Here is a 13671-nt window from a genome sequence, read left to right on the forward strand (position 1 = left end):
CGTTAAGTCACCATTGCCGTAACGTCACCATCATCATTAAGTCATCATCACCGTTAAGTCACCATTACCGTTAAGTCACCATCATCATTAAGTCACCATCACCGTTAAGTCACCATCATCGTTAAGTCACCATCACCGTTAAGTCACCATCCCCACCTCAGTACCACTAAATTGTCGAGAGTTTAAGTTCACTAAAGGCCATGACTGACTGACTGACCGACTGACTGACTATACTGACCTACAGGCTGACTAACTAACTCACTAATTAAATGACTGACTGGCCGACTGACTTTCTGACTGACTGGGTAACTGACTGACTTTCTGATTAACTGACTGAAGAGAAACCTGAAACCTATTGAAAATATTGCCCCAAACTGACGGCTCCAGTTAACATTGTTATGCACCTCCACAGAGTTCCTGAAATAGCTGCCAAATATAAAACACTTTCCTTCACGTGGGCAGCCTGTATATATTTCATAGGTCAATATATTTCAGAATCTATTTAAACAGTTGGCGTCACAAAGGTATGGATGTTCAAGGGTCAGGGGTCAATATATTTCAGAATCTATTTAAACAGTTAGCGTCACAAAGCTATGGATGTTCAAGGGTCAGGGGTCAATATATTTCATACTAGCATTACTAAAGTATATTACTGGTAACTTAAGACCGACACACACACACACACACACATACTAATTACCGTAGCATATTCTTGTCACCTACCGCCCACCCTGATGCTCTTGCACGCCCACATATTCCACCTATTAAAACCAATACCGGATATGGGGTTTACCTGTGTATTTTTTTCTTAATTAACACAACAGGTAAAATTACAAGATTAGGAAGTATTATTTACCTGTACGTTGATAATCTTCTGACAGGTAGAGATACAGGTGTGAAAAATAGCAGTAACACAGGTAAAAATACAGGTGTAAAAAGTAGCAGTAACACAGGTAAAAATACAGGTGTAAAAAGTAGCAGTAACACGAACTATAAAAAATAATCTAACTTAAGTGATAAGAAATTACAACCTTAACATGTATTAAGTGTAAGTTGAGCCTCGTGGAACCCAACACACACACACACACACACACACACACACACACACACACACATACACACACACACACACACACAGTCACCAGGTAGTGTTGATAGTGTAAGGTGAGAGGCATACCTGGCCACCTCAACATTGTAATCACATGAAAATCATCAGGTATCTAGTTTCCTGAATACGTCAAGACACGCGACCTGAAATTCAAGTAAATAAGAACAAGTACACGATATATACGACTCAGTGACAAGACCTTAACGTGAGCACATCTGAGAGAAATATGTGGTATATATATATAATTTATCTACGTCATTTAAACACAGGAAGCTACATAAAATCACAGGTAGACATGAAGACAACGCGATTTATACCTGTTAAAGAAAGGACACACTAGGGGGGGAGGAGCCACACACTATGCGATATTTATTGATAAAATGACAGGGTGTTTCGTGAGGATAAAAGCACACGTGATGAATTTATATTTTAGACGACAAAGAGACAGACAGGACACGCCATAACGAGCACGTAGCATAAACTGGTACAAAACTGCACTAGTGTAAAAATCCACTTTTTTTTTCTCTTTCCGTCAGTGAGTGAGTGGGTGAGTCAGTGAGTGAGTGGGTGAGTCAATGAGTGAGTGGGTGAGTCAGTGAGTGAGTGGGTGAGTCAGTGAGTGATCCAGCAATATACAGTACAGAGCTATGTGCGTGTGTGTGTGTGTTCAGGACAGGTGTGTAGTGGTAACTGGCGTAGGGGGGGAGGGGGGGACAGGTGTGTAGGTTAGGAAACACAGTGACAATGGGTGCAACTCTCTCTCCCTTCCCACCTCCCTCTCACCCCCATCCCTCTCTCCTTCTCCCCCCTTCACCCTTCCCCTTCACCCACCCCCGACCCGTCACTCACACAACCCGGGTATTCACCGCCAGGGCTCACACATACCGCACCAGCCGAGCAAAAATGGTAATTCGTAGAGGCATTCACAGTCTGACCATGAAGGTTATGTGGTGTGGTGGTGGTAGTGACAGCAGCGGGACAATAGTGGTGGCAGGGGTGGTGATAGTGACAATACGGGTGGTGATAGTGACAATAGGGGTGGTGATAGTGACAATAGTGGTGGTGATAGTGACAATAGGGGTGGTGATAGTGACAATAGTGGTAGTGATAGTTACAATAGGGGTGGTGATAGTGACAATAGTGGTGGCAGGGGTGGTAATAGTGACAATAGTGGTGGTGATAGTGACAAGTAATAGTGACAACGGTGGAAAATAAGAAAGAAAAATAAAAACAGCGAAAGAAAGAAAGAAGAAGAGGAGGTGAGAAAAAGAAGCAAGAAGAAAGACAGAAAGAGGAAGAAATAATAAATGAAAAAAAGAAAATGAAAACAGACAGGTAATAAAATAAAAACTACACAACACTGCCTGTCAATAGAACACATCATCTCCTCCAATGTAACCGTCAATCTTACTGTCACATAGACGTAAGCTGAACCAAATACCTTTAATCTTATAAGAGAAAATATATACTAAACCCCGCAATAAAAAGTTGGCGGCTGTTCAACTGTTAATAAAAGTATCAGTAGGGTTAGGCCAAGTACCTCACGGCTAAAGAATAGTACCTAAAGAACGGAAAAAGGTACCAAAAAATCCTACAAGACTAAAAAAAATGGTACCAATAACAAAAACGTACCTTAAAATGTAAAAAGTACCATAAATATCACAAAACGTACCACGAGATTAAAAAACGCTACCCTAAAATCACAAAAAATACCCAGAGAACCAAAACAGTATAAAAAACATACCCTAAGAATCAAACACATAGCCCATAAGGTTACCGAGACGAGCTGTGGACGCCAGGAGGACCAGCTCTTAGCGTCGATGATTTCCCAACAGGAGGTCTTTCAAAGCGACACTGCAGGAGGTCCCCCAGGGTAACACGCTGGTGCCTACGTTGTTCATCACTGCAGAATATATCCCTCAAACTAACTGGGTCAAACACAAGGCCAAACTTTCACTACTTTCAAAAATTACTCCAAAGCTCAAATTTACATAACAAAAAGCTGTAAAAATATTAAGAACTTGGTAAAAAAGAAGTTTTATTTAAGAATGTATCTCTCTAAGGTTGGATTATAAAAGGTTCCCTCTTAGACGCCTGATGGGGGCTTTGAGAAGGCGACTAATCTGGTTCACTTCAGCTGTGGCATAAAGCTGGCAGCCAAAATGACATCGAAATTGCATAGACTCTACTAGATACGTCCTCACGGGGGGGGCTTTATAATACCCACTGTGGAGAATTTTTATCCCAGATGTGATAAGAATTTAGGAAGTCATTATTATTATATTATTATTATTAAACGGGACAGAAAAAAAAATTGGTAACATGAAAATCTAGATGTTTAACATCTTCACCATCCCGTAGGTCTCCTCCAATCACACACAGCCTTGATAATCTCTACAATATTTATCTCATTACACTTACAAAGATCTGCTATGGTAGTAGGAGCTAAAGCAGTCTATGTGTGTGTGTGTGTGTGTGTGTGTGTGTGTGTGTGTGTGTAAGTAAGTAAAAAAGTTTCCCCCTAACCCATCATCGATTCTACGTTTTCTTTTTATAATTTCACTAGTTTACATTTTCTTCCAACCTCGCAAGTCTCCATTTTCTCTTATTCTTGCGGGTCTTCGTTTTCTTTCAACCTCGATCCTAGTTTAAAACCGATTTATGATCTCTCTCTCTCACCTTTAGTGAAGGCCAAGACTCAAACATTTATTTATTCCACTGCCTGGAAGTCCTGCTTATATTCCAGTGTTTAATATTAAGGCATGTTACTGCACCGGCCTCATATACCTGTACCACTAGATATATACCTGTACAGTGCCACTAGATATATACCTGATATATACCTGTACCACTAGATATATACCTGATATATACCTGTACAGTACCACTAGATATATACCTGATATATACCTGTACCACTAGATATATACCTGATATATACCTGTACAGTACCAGTAGATATATACCTGATATATACCTGTAACACTAGATATATACTTGATATATACCTGTACAGTGCCACTAGATATACCCGATATACCTGTACCACTAGATATATACCTGTACAGTGCCACTAGATATACCCGATATACCTGTACCACTAGATATATACCTGATATATACCTGTACCACTAGATATATACCTGTACAGTGCCACTAGATATACCTGGATCATACATACACCATTAAAACCACAAGTACCACTACCCATTAGACATACACGCGCCACAATACACACACCATATTGTATACCTTGCACCTTTAAATATACCTGAACCTGTATATACACATGTGCCATTAAGTATACCTCCGCTATTATAATACTTGTGCCATTAAATACACCTGAACCAGTATATTCACACACCTGTCATTAAATATACCTACGCCATTATTATACCTACGCCATTAAATATACCTGTAGCCTTAAATACACCTGTGGTAGTATATTAACCAACGCGACTCCACAAATAAGGTGTTGGCTAGTATCACCTGAGGACTCTACGGACGGCTGATGAAGGGTTACGCCCGTCAGTGGCACGACTGGACTTTCCGTCACCTGTATGGCCTTACCTGGGCACTGTCTCCTCCCCTCCCTACTTACCTCATTCATACCTGTGATGATGCTCTCTCTCTCACTTTCTCTTTCTTATTCTCTGGCGCTTTTTATCTTTCTGGGTTTTCCTCTTACTTTCCTTTATAATTCCCCCCCCCCTATTCTCTCTCCCCCCCCTATCTCTCTCTCTCTCTCTTTCTCTCTCTCTTTGTTATTTCCTCTCTCTCAGTTTATCTTCTGGGTTTTCCTCTCACCTTCTTTTTAATAATTTTTCTTGCACTCTCTCTCTCTCTCTCTCTCTCTGTCTTTCTTTGTTTCTAAACTTTTTCTTTCTACTTTCTCTCAAACTTTCACTTTCTTTCTGAACCAGCTTTTATTTTTCTTTTCCGTTACACTCCCCAATACTCTGTGTGTCTGTCTGACTGTCTCTCTCTGTCTCTCTCTCTCTGCGCCTGTCTGTCTGTCTGTCTGTCTGTCTGTCTGTCTGTCTGTCTGTCTTTTCTGTGTTCGTCTCTTCACTTTCTCTCTCTCTCTCTCTCTCTCTCTCTCTCTCTCTGCGCCTGTCTGTCTGTCTTCTGTGTCTGTCTCTCTTCACTCTCTCTCTCTCTCTCTCTCTGTCTCTCTCTCTCTCTTTCTGTGCTCGTCTGTCTGTCTGTCTGTCTGTCTCTCCTAACTTAAATAATGTGATATCCTGATGACTGCCTTGTAGAGAAGCAAACCTCAAACTTAAACACACACACACACACACACACACACACACACACACACACACACACACACACACACACACACACACCGGTCAAGGCTAGCGAGTGTCCGCAAATGGTGTGGAGGGAACCAGGTTGAGAAGATGCACCAGCAGGGAGTGTTGACAGCCGGGCAGCTCTTCCAGGACCCGTAATGACCCTCAAGCACCCCCTCATTAGAATGCTGACCGGCATGTGAACTATCTAACGTACACACACACACACACACACACACACAGTCTCTCCTCCTCCTCTCTCGCATAACATACATAAAAAACAGTCTCTCTCTCTCTCTCTCTCTCTCTCTCTCTCTCTCTCTCTCTCACACACACACCTCCAGGACTAATTTACTTGCAGTATGTGTCATCTCGCCGCCTTTGAACGTTTATTTATGTTGCTGCAGCTCAACAAGAACGACTACAGGTCTTTTAAAGTTATTATTTTACGTCAACAAAAACGTCTACACACATTACAAGTACTTTTTTATACATCAGTCAAGGTAATTTTTAACTTTCATGTACTTTTAGACAGATAATATATGTTTACAAGTACTTTTTTACACCAGTCAAAGTGTTTTATAACTTTTATGTACTTTTATACAAGTAATAATATCCACAAGTATTTTTTTTAACTTCATTTTAAGTTAACTATTATCTTCGCTACTTTGATAATTTAGTAAGATCTTTTTTTTTACCTTTTATGATTCTATTAATAATGTCAACACGTCGTCTGGATTATCAGTTATCATGATAATTGGGTGTAATTTATTAGGATTCAGAGGAGGGGGGAGGAGGAGGAGGAGGGAGGAGGAGGGGGGAGGAGGAGGGGGGAGGAGGAGATGGTGGAAGACATTGAAGTTCTTTAATAAGTCTTACGTAACGATCCTTCTCTCCTCCTCCTCCTCTTCTACTACTCTTCTTCTTCCTCCTCTTCTATTCTTCCTCTTCCTCTACTCCTCCTCTCCTACACCTCTTCTTCTTCCTCCTCTTCTACTCCTTTGTGTGACCATCTGTGTTTAAATCCTTCGAGGACGATGGTTTTAATCTTGTCCTTGAAGTCCTGAAGGAGTTAATTTTGTCCCTTGTTCCTTCCTTCATTAAAATCTTATTTAAAACGTGTTAAACCGTGATTATGTTTATACCTTCGTCCTCCAAAAGGTTTAAACCTCGTCCTTGAGTGAATATAAACTTCGTCCTCAAGTTTAAGAGTTCCCACACTACTCCTCCGCCATCTTGAGTCTTAGTAAGACTTTATTTAAGACTTGAGACTAATGTTTAATACCTTTCTCCCCTCCACCTCACCCCTCCTCTCCGTCAATTCATCCCCCCCCCTTTCACTCCCTTCCAGCCTTTTCCTCTCACTCCCTCCCTCAATTCCTTTCCCACCTCACTCCCTTCCCCCTTCACCCCATCACACCCTTCCTCCTTCACCCCCTCACTCTCCCCCTCCCCTCACTCCCTCCCCTCACCCCCTGGCAATTAAAGTACCACAATCTAAAAATACAATTATATCACCACAATTAATTCCTCTAGTAGTGAAGGCAGGTAGGACCCATCACCACCGTATCTCCCGAATCAAAGTTATCATCACCTGACATACGGCTCAAAGCACCTCACCTTCCCAACCCATGTTCCACCACTGACATATATTACGTCTCACTACATTCTTAACACTCATTCATGTAGGTTCTAAGCCGTGAAGATCCTTGACGAATCCATAAACAAGATAACAGAAGAGAAGAGATAAAAGAAAAAAACGATAAATGTAAGAATAAAAAAAAAATATAAAAATGTTCTATTAATATAACTTTCAGGTGACTCAGGTAACTCAGGTGAGGAAGTATACCTTGTTTTTACCTGTATTTTACTCTAATAATATAGGAATAATTATCATATATGTATTTATAAACTACTGAAGACCGCCCGAGACTTATGCACCTTTCATTAATTAGCATCAATGTATATATTATAAGATTTAATTATGGAAAAATTATTATCAAGATGTATCATTAAATTAAGTCATTTATTTAAGTTGGTCAGGTGAAGTATTGGAGAGCAGCTGAACCCTTGGTGAACACACACACACACACACACACACACACACACACACACACACACTTTCACCAACCTCAATGTGTTATAAGGACTCACTATCACCCATATCACCACCAGTAAATGTCATAGAAATCTGATTTACACCCATCAAAGAATAATCGCAGCCCCCCTCCTCCCATCTTGGCCCACCTCCAAAACAGGTGTTGGAGACACACACACACACACACACACACACACACACACACAAACACTTCAGTGCACCTGACTATAAAACCATAATTTACTATAGGGAATTAAAATAACTTTGGCTATTTGGATCACTTCAAATACATGACAACAACAACCACAACAACAACAACAACCACAACAACGACCACAATCACAACAACAACTACCACAATCACAACAACTACAACAACATCGAGAAAATGGTGAATTGGGTACAGGTATATGTGTTGCTGCAGGTGATTTACAGGTAATGATAAAGATTGAATCGTTTGGTACACGTTAAGTCAACAAATAAGGTCATGTTTACAATCCACTCTTACCTGATTTACAGCTTGTCAGAGAACATTTACGATACCTGTATACATGGAGAATATTGACGATACCTGTATACATAGAGGGGGACATTTACGATACCTGTATACTTAGAGGACATATTTACGATACCTGTATACATAGAGGGGGACATTTACGATACCTGTATACATAGAGAGCATATTTACGATACCTGTATACTTAGAGGACATATTTACGATACCTGTATACATAGAGAGGGACATTTACGATACCTGTATACATAGAGAACATATTTACGATACCTGTATACATAGAGAGGGACATTTACGATACCTGTATACTCATAGAACATATTTACGATACCTGTATATATATATAGGGAAACATTTACAATACCCGGTTTACCGTAACTCAAAAAATCAAAACAATTCAGTTTAAAAAATAAAACTATTAATATTACAGCAAATGAGTCGATATTACAGAAGCCCAGAATATTTCCTTAATGTAATACAACACAACAGGTGAAATACTGTTCTCAAGTATTACTACGTGGAAAATGGAACTTCTCTCATACAGGTGTTGCGTCTTACCTGTCGGCGGTAACAAACACACAGACATACGAGGCTAAACCACAGCAACAGATGGTACAAGAGGATTAAATGGTACTCACAGGCGGTACAGATGAGGCTTGTTGTTGAAGAGACCATCTGGCAGGTGGCGCAAGCGGTTGTTATTGAGCCGTCTGTAAGGTGAGGAAGAGACAACAGTAAGTTACCTGTGTAGTATAATTAACTACGAAATGACAACAACAAAACAACAAAAGGAATGAACAAAAACAGTTAAAATATATATTAATAATAAAAACAAAATTGATTAACAAATAATTATTACTTTTTAAATGAATCGATCCCATAAATTTATCCTGAAATCCTAATACAAGAAACTGAAACATGAGTTACAATATATACAATTTAAATACAGTAGCTAAATACATTAAATACAGCTACAGGTACAGAAGTATGTATGTATGTATGGGTATATATATGTATGTATGTATGTATGTATGTATGTATGTATGTATGTATGCATGTATATATGTATGGATTTATGTATGTTTGTATGTATGTATGTATGTATGTATGTATGTATGTATGTATGCATGTATGTACGTATGCATGTATGTATGTATGTATGTATGTATGTTAATGAATGAAAACAAGCGTTATTAAGATACTGGTAGAGAGATAAATTGTGTGTGGTGATTAGTTGTGCTTCTATATATGACAAAGATATTTACGATGTTTGCCTGTAGATATGCTAGTAACACTACCACCAGCATTATCTACCACAGTACTACCACAACTACTATCAGTACCACAATCACCACCACCTCCATCCCACAATACTACCACTAGTACCACAATTACCAGCACCAACTACTCGTCTTTCACAGGACTACTACCATCGCCTACCACAGTATAACCACACCACCTCCACCCACAACCCACTCCCCACAGTATTACCACCACCACCTACTACCCACCCGTCACAGTATTACCACAACACAACCACCACTACCACCACCCACTTCTTGCCATTCACAGGACTACCACAACACTACCACCACCACCACCTACCACAACACTACCACCTACTACCCACCTGCCACAGTACCACCAGAGGAACAGGGTAGTACAATAGGAACGCCCAAAGGTAATATTAACACCTGCATAACAATATCCCAGATGCAGGTAACGTGGGTATCTCATCACCCACCAACACCTGCCCTCCTGCCCCCTCCCTCTCCTCCAGGTGTAAAGAGATGTACCCCACCATCCACCACCCAGCGCCTCCCCCTGCAGTAGTACTTCTTCGTGTGGTGGGTGATGGCTATTGGCTCACAGGATGAAACAAACAGAGAGAGAGAGAGAGAGAGAGAGAGAGAGAGAGAGAGAGAGAGAGAGAGAGTGAGTTCCACGACATAAGCCTCTGGAAGCATTAAGCACCAGCCGTCCCATCCGGCCTCCAGGGAGCACAGTCCGGCCTCTCGCGGGTGTCAGAGAGTACCTGGAGGTGTTCAGGGGGGAGCACCGCCGTGTGAGGGCCTCGGCTCATGAATTAAGCATGTTGAGTCTAGACCAGGTCACGACCCCCCTGGCCCGCCGTCACCCTCGCCGGCAGTAGTGGGTGTGAGCAACTAGGGGGGGGGGGGTGAGGTGAAGGCAGGTGACCGCCCAGGTGTGATGGTAAACGGTGTCTTAATGACTAAAACACCTGTCTTACCTCTGAATCACACAATATCACCCCCCTACTCGCCCCACTACATCCCCCACTATCGTCCTGTTACTGCTCCATCAATGCCCCCCACCCCCACTGTCCCCTACCTCCACCCCATCCCAACAGCCCCGACCCGCCCCGCCCCGCCCCGCCCCGCCCCGCCACCACCCGTTCTATGGTACAAGAGTATGTAAGATATTCAGTGTGGTGGCGGAGGATTAGTGGACCATCAGTGAGCCTAAGACGCACCATGTGTTACTTCCATTACTTGAAGCCGCTGCAGTTGTTAAGTCGGGGTTAAGAACACTCATTATGGGATTAGAGAGATCAACACTTTTGACCTTTCTTGGTGGCATTATTTTTATTTTTATTTCATTTTATTTTATTTTATTTTTTACGTAATATTATTGTTGGTATGTTATGTTATGTTAGGTTAGGTTAGGTTTTCTGGGTAGTGACATAAAGGAGATAATTTACCTGTTACTAGTTACCTGGGTAGTGGCTGAGAGAGTTAATTTTACAGTCAGATTTTTCCTAATTTCTGTGGAGGGGATAAAGTGTCACCTTGTGGAACCTCGGTGTCTTATACTCAGGCGCAGATGACATCACCAATTCAAAGTGATTATATACACTCACCATCTCTCTCATACATGTCCATACGTTGTTATATTCCTAGTGTGTTTATGCTAGATGTACCTCGATCATAAATTAGTTCTGTCCAGGTGGTTAATTAAGACAGGTAAGGATGATTTCGTCGTGGTAATTAACGAAGTGGTTGAGCGTGATGGCCCCCAGGTGAGGTAGACCAGGGCACACTCTGTCAACACCTCCAGACCCCCTCTCAGCCCCCTCCTCCCAGCCCCCAGTCCTCCCCCACCCCAGTTCCTCCGTGTCCATTGAACCTGAGACGAATGGAGGGCAAATAATCACACTTCCTTTTCCTCAATCTACACTACACCTGGTCATCGCCTCCTCTCCGACACACACACACACACACACACACACACACACACCAAACAATTACGATAAAGATTAAGGAAACTAATTCTTATTCTTCCTACATCATTTATACACAACTATCCTTCACCTCCTTCAGACACCCCCCCCTATCCCTCCCCCGTCCACCATGTAACCCTTATTAAATTCTGGGATAATAGTGGTGGTTCCTATCAATAGGTCAAAGGTCAGAGTCAGAGGTCACGAGCACCCTATTTATGGGGAATATCCTAAGGTAAAACTATGCTGGTAATTAGAACAGGTAAATGACAAGCCAATTATTTTTAAATGAGGATATTAGTGTGAGATCAAGTGAGCTGTGAGGGGTGTTAAGATCTGTCAGAGGGAAGGTGTGTGTGTGTGTGTGTGTGTGTGTGTGTGTATTTGTTTGTGTGTTCCTTATCATTTCCACAGTTTTGAAGATAGAGCTGAAATATGGTAGGGAGGTGCGTGTGGTCTAGGAGCTGGTCTAGCACTATCACCTGTCTCTCTACCTGGACGTAACTGGATATATAAATAAAACTCTTCCCACTTTTCAGAAATATTAAATCGTTGAATAAAAAATGTAAATGTTTTTCTGGCCTTTTAAACAAATACACTTTACATAAACAACAAAGACAATCTCGCCGATATACTTCACTAAAACAATAAATGTAAACAAATTAACAAAATATTTACTCCACTCTCTTAATTAACTCAACATCAAGTACACTAAACTACAAAGTCAATTAAAAGAAAAATCTTCACTCGCCATAAGTGTAAAAATAAATAATTTTTTTCTTGTAATTTCTTAATTAAATCATCATCAGATACACAAGGAACTCGCTACCTTAAAAAAATACTTTACCCTACCCGGAAAATAATGAGGAAAAACAGTATTTTTTTCGTATTCCTGCTGAGTTAATGAATCCTGTTGCTGAGCTGAGTCAAGATTCTTTGATTTTCTTACGGCGAAAATTCCTTATAAAAGACGTATTAGTGATGATGAACGTAATTACAGTATAAGAATAACGAAAAAAAAATAACACCTGAATTACGTTTTAACTCAAATTAAACTTACCTTGATACGTTCATTTAACACCTCAGAAAATACCTCTATGTTAATTTTACCTGGTAACTGTTGATAAGTCATTAAAAAAAAGGTAAATATTAGATAAGATTAACAAAGATAAGTGAACGTATCTATGGTAAAATCTTGGGATAATTTTAATATAATTTTTCGGATAATTTTGTGTTTTGGTTCAAGTCGACGTTTTACGAGTGTTTTTGGATGATGAATTATGTTTTGGTTCAAGTCGACGTTTTATTTTAGGATAATTTTGTGTTTTGATCCAAGTCGACGTTTCTTTAGGGTCCATTCTTAGGTACAATCCTTTCGTCTCTACTTACGAGCAATGTCCACCAGAGGAATCTTTGAGACTCTGAGCCGAGGAGAGTGAAGGCGTCAACACAGCTCCGTCACCCGCCTGGAAAACTCAATCTGGAAACTTTGGTGTTAATGAGCAAACATAAAAATATTCGTGTAGCTCTCATTAGCTTCTGGTGTCCCGTGAGAGAGAGAGAGAGAGAGAGAGAGAGAGACGCTGCTGCTAACTAACCATGTTTACAGGTAACTGAGCGATACGAACGGGTTAATTAGCGATGTTTACCGCCGCTCAGAGCCGACAAACAACCCACTTATAGAAGCTCTTTAGTTTTTTACTGATCAACAACCAGATTTCTTTCACTAGAGAGGAACGATACAGTCGACCTCTTTTAAACGATGTTCACATTAACTTGTTTACCTTCAGGAGAAACTGTCATACCTGCTCTCACCTGGGGGACATAATAATGACTCAACAGGTGTAAATATCTAGCAGCAGTAGGAGTATGTGAAGGAGCATCAGGTGTGTGTGTGTGTGTGTAGGTGAGTTGAGTCGCTGGCATAAACAGTATCATTATCAAAGACGCCGACAGCTGCTATCTATGAACGTGTCAGCCCGTGTTAGCCTCTTACCTCCCTAACTACCTCTCTCCCTACCCTCCCTCTCTCCCTACCCTCCCTCTCTCCCTCCCTCCCTCTCTCCCTTCCCTTCCCTCTTTCTCCCTACCCTTCCCTCTCCCTACCCTCCCTCTCTCCCTACCTCCTCCCTCCCTCTCCCTACCCTCCCTCCCTCTCTACCCTCCCTCCCTCTCTACCCTCCCTCTCTACCTACCCTCCCTCCTATCAACCCTCTCTCCCTCCCTACCCCCTCGTTAAGTCACCTCTAATTGTATCCTGACGACGTTACCTGTGTGTCTGTTCCTCCTCCCTGGCAGGTCACCGCTCACCTCTTTGACACAGTTACTGAATATCTGGAGGTGTGAGTCACTGTTTGTTCTTGTTTGTTGTTGTTGGGCAGAGGAGACGGGGAACCCAGAGAGGAAGACAGGCAG

At 41.4% G+C, this 13671-nt stretch overlaps 1 protein-coding gene across 1 annotated transcript in view; it reads right to left on the reverse strand.

Annotated features, from left to right (window-relative positions):
- LOC121879840 (protein slit-like) overlaps window positions 1–8719 on the reverse strand; it is a gene marked incomplete at its 3' end in the record, with an annotated part of 144763 nt that extends 136044 nt beyond the window's left edge. The window contains exon 1 of the mRNA XM_042386631.1: window positions 8654–8719. The remainder of the gene's footprint in view (window positions 1–8653) is intronic.
- Between the last annotated feature and the right edge of the window lie 4952 nt (window positions 8720–13671).

The sequence above is a fragment of the Homarus americanus genome, unplaced genomic scaffold, assembly GCF_018991925.1.
Source record: "Homarus americanus isolate GMGI-L3 unplaced genomic scaffold, GMGI_Hamer_2.0 scaffold31795, whole genome shotgun sequence".
NCBI classification, from domain to species: domain Eukaryota; kingdom Metazoa; phylum Arthropoda; class Malacostraca; order Decapoda; family Nephropidae; genus Homarus; species Homarus americanus.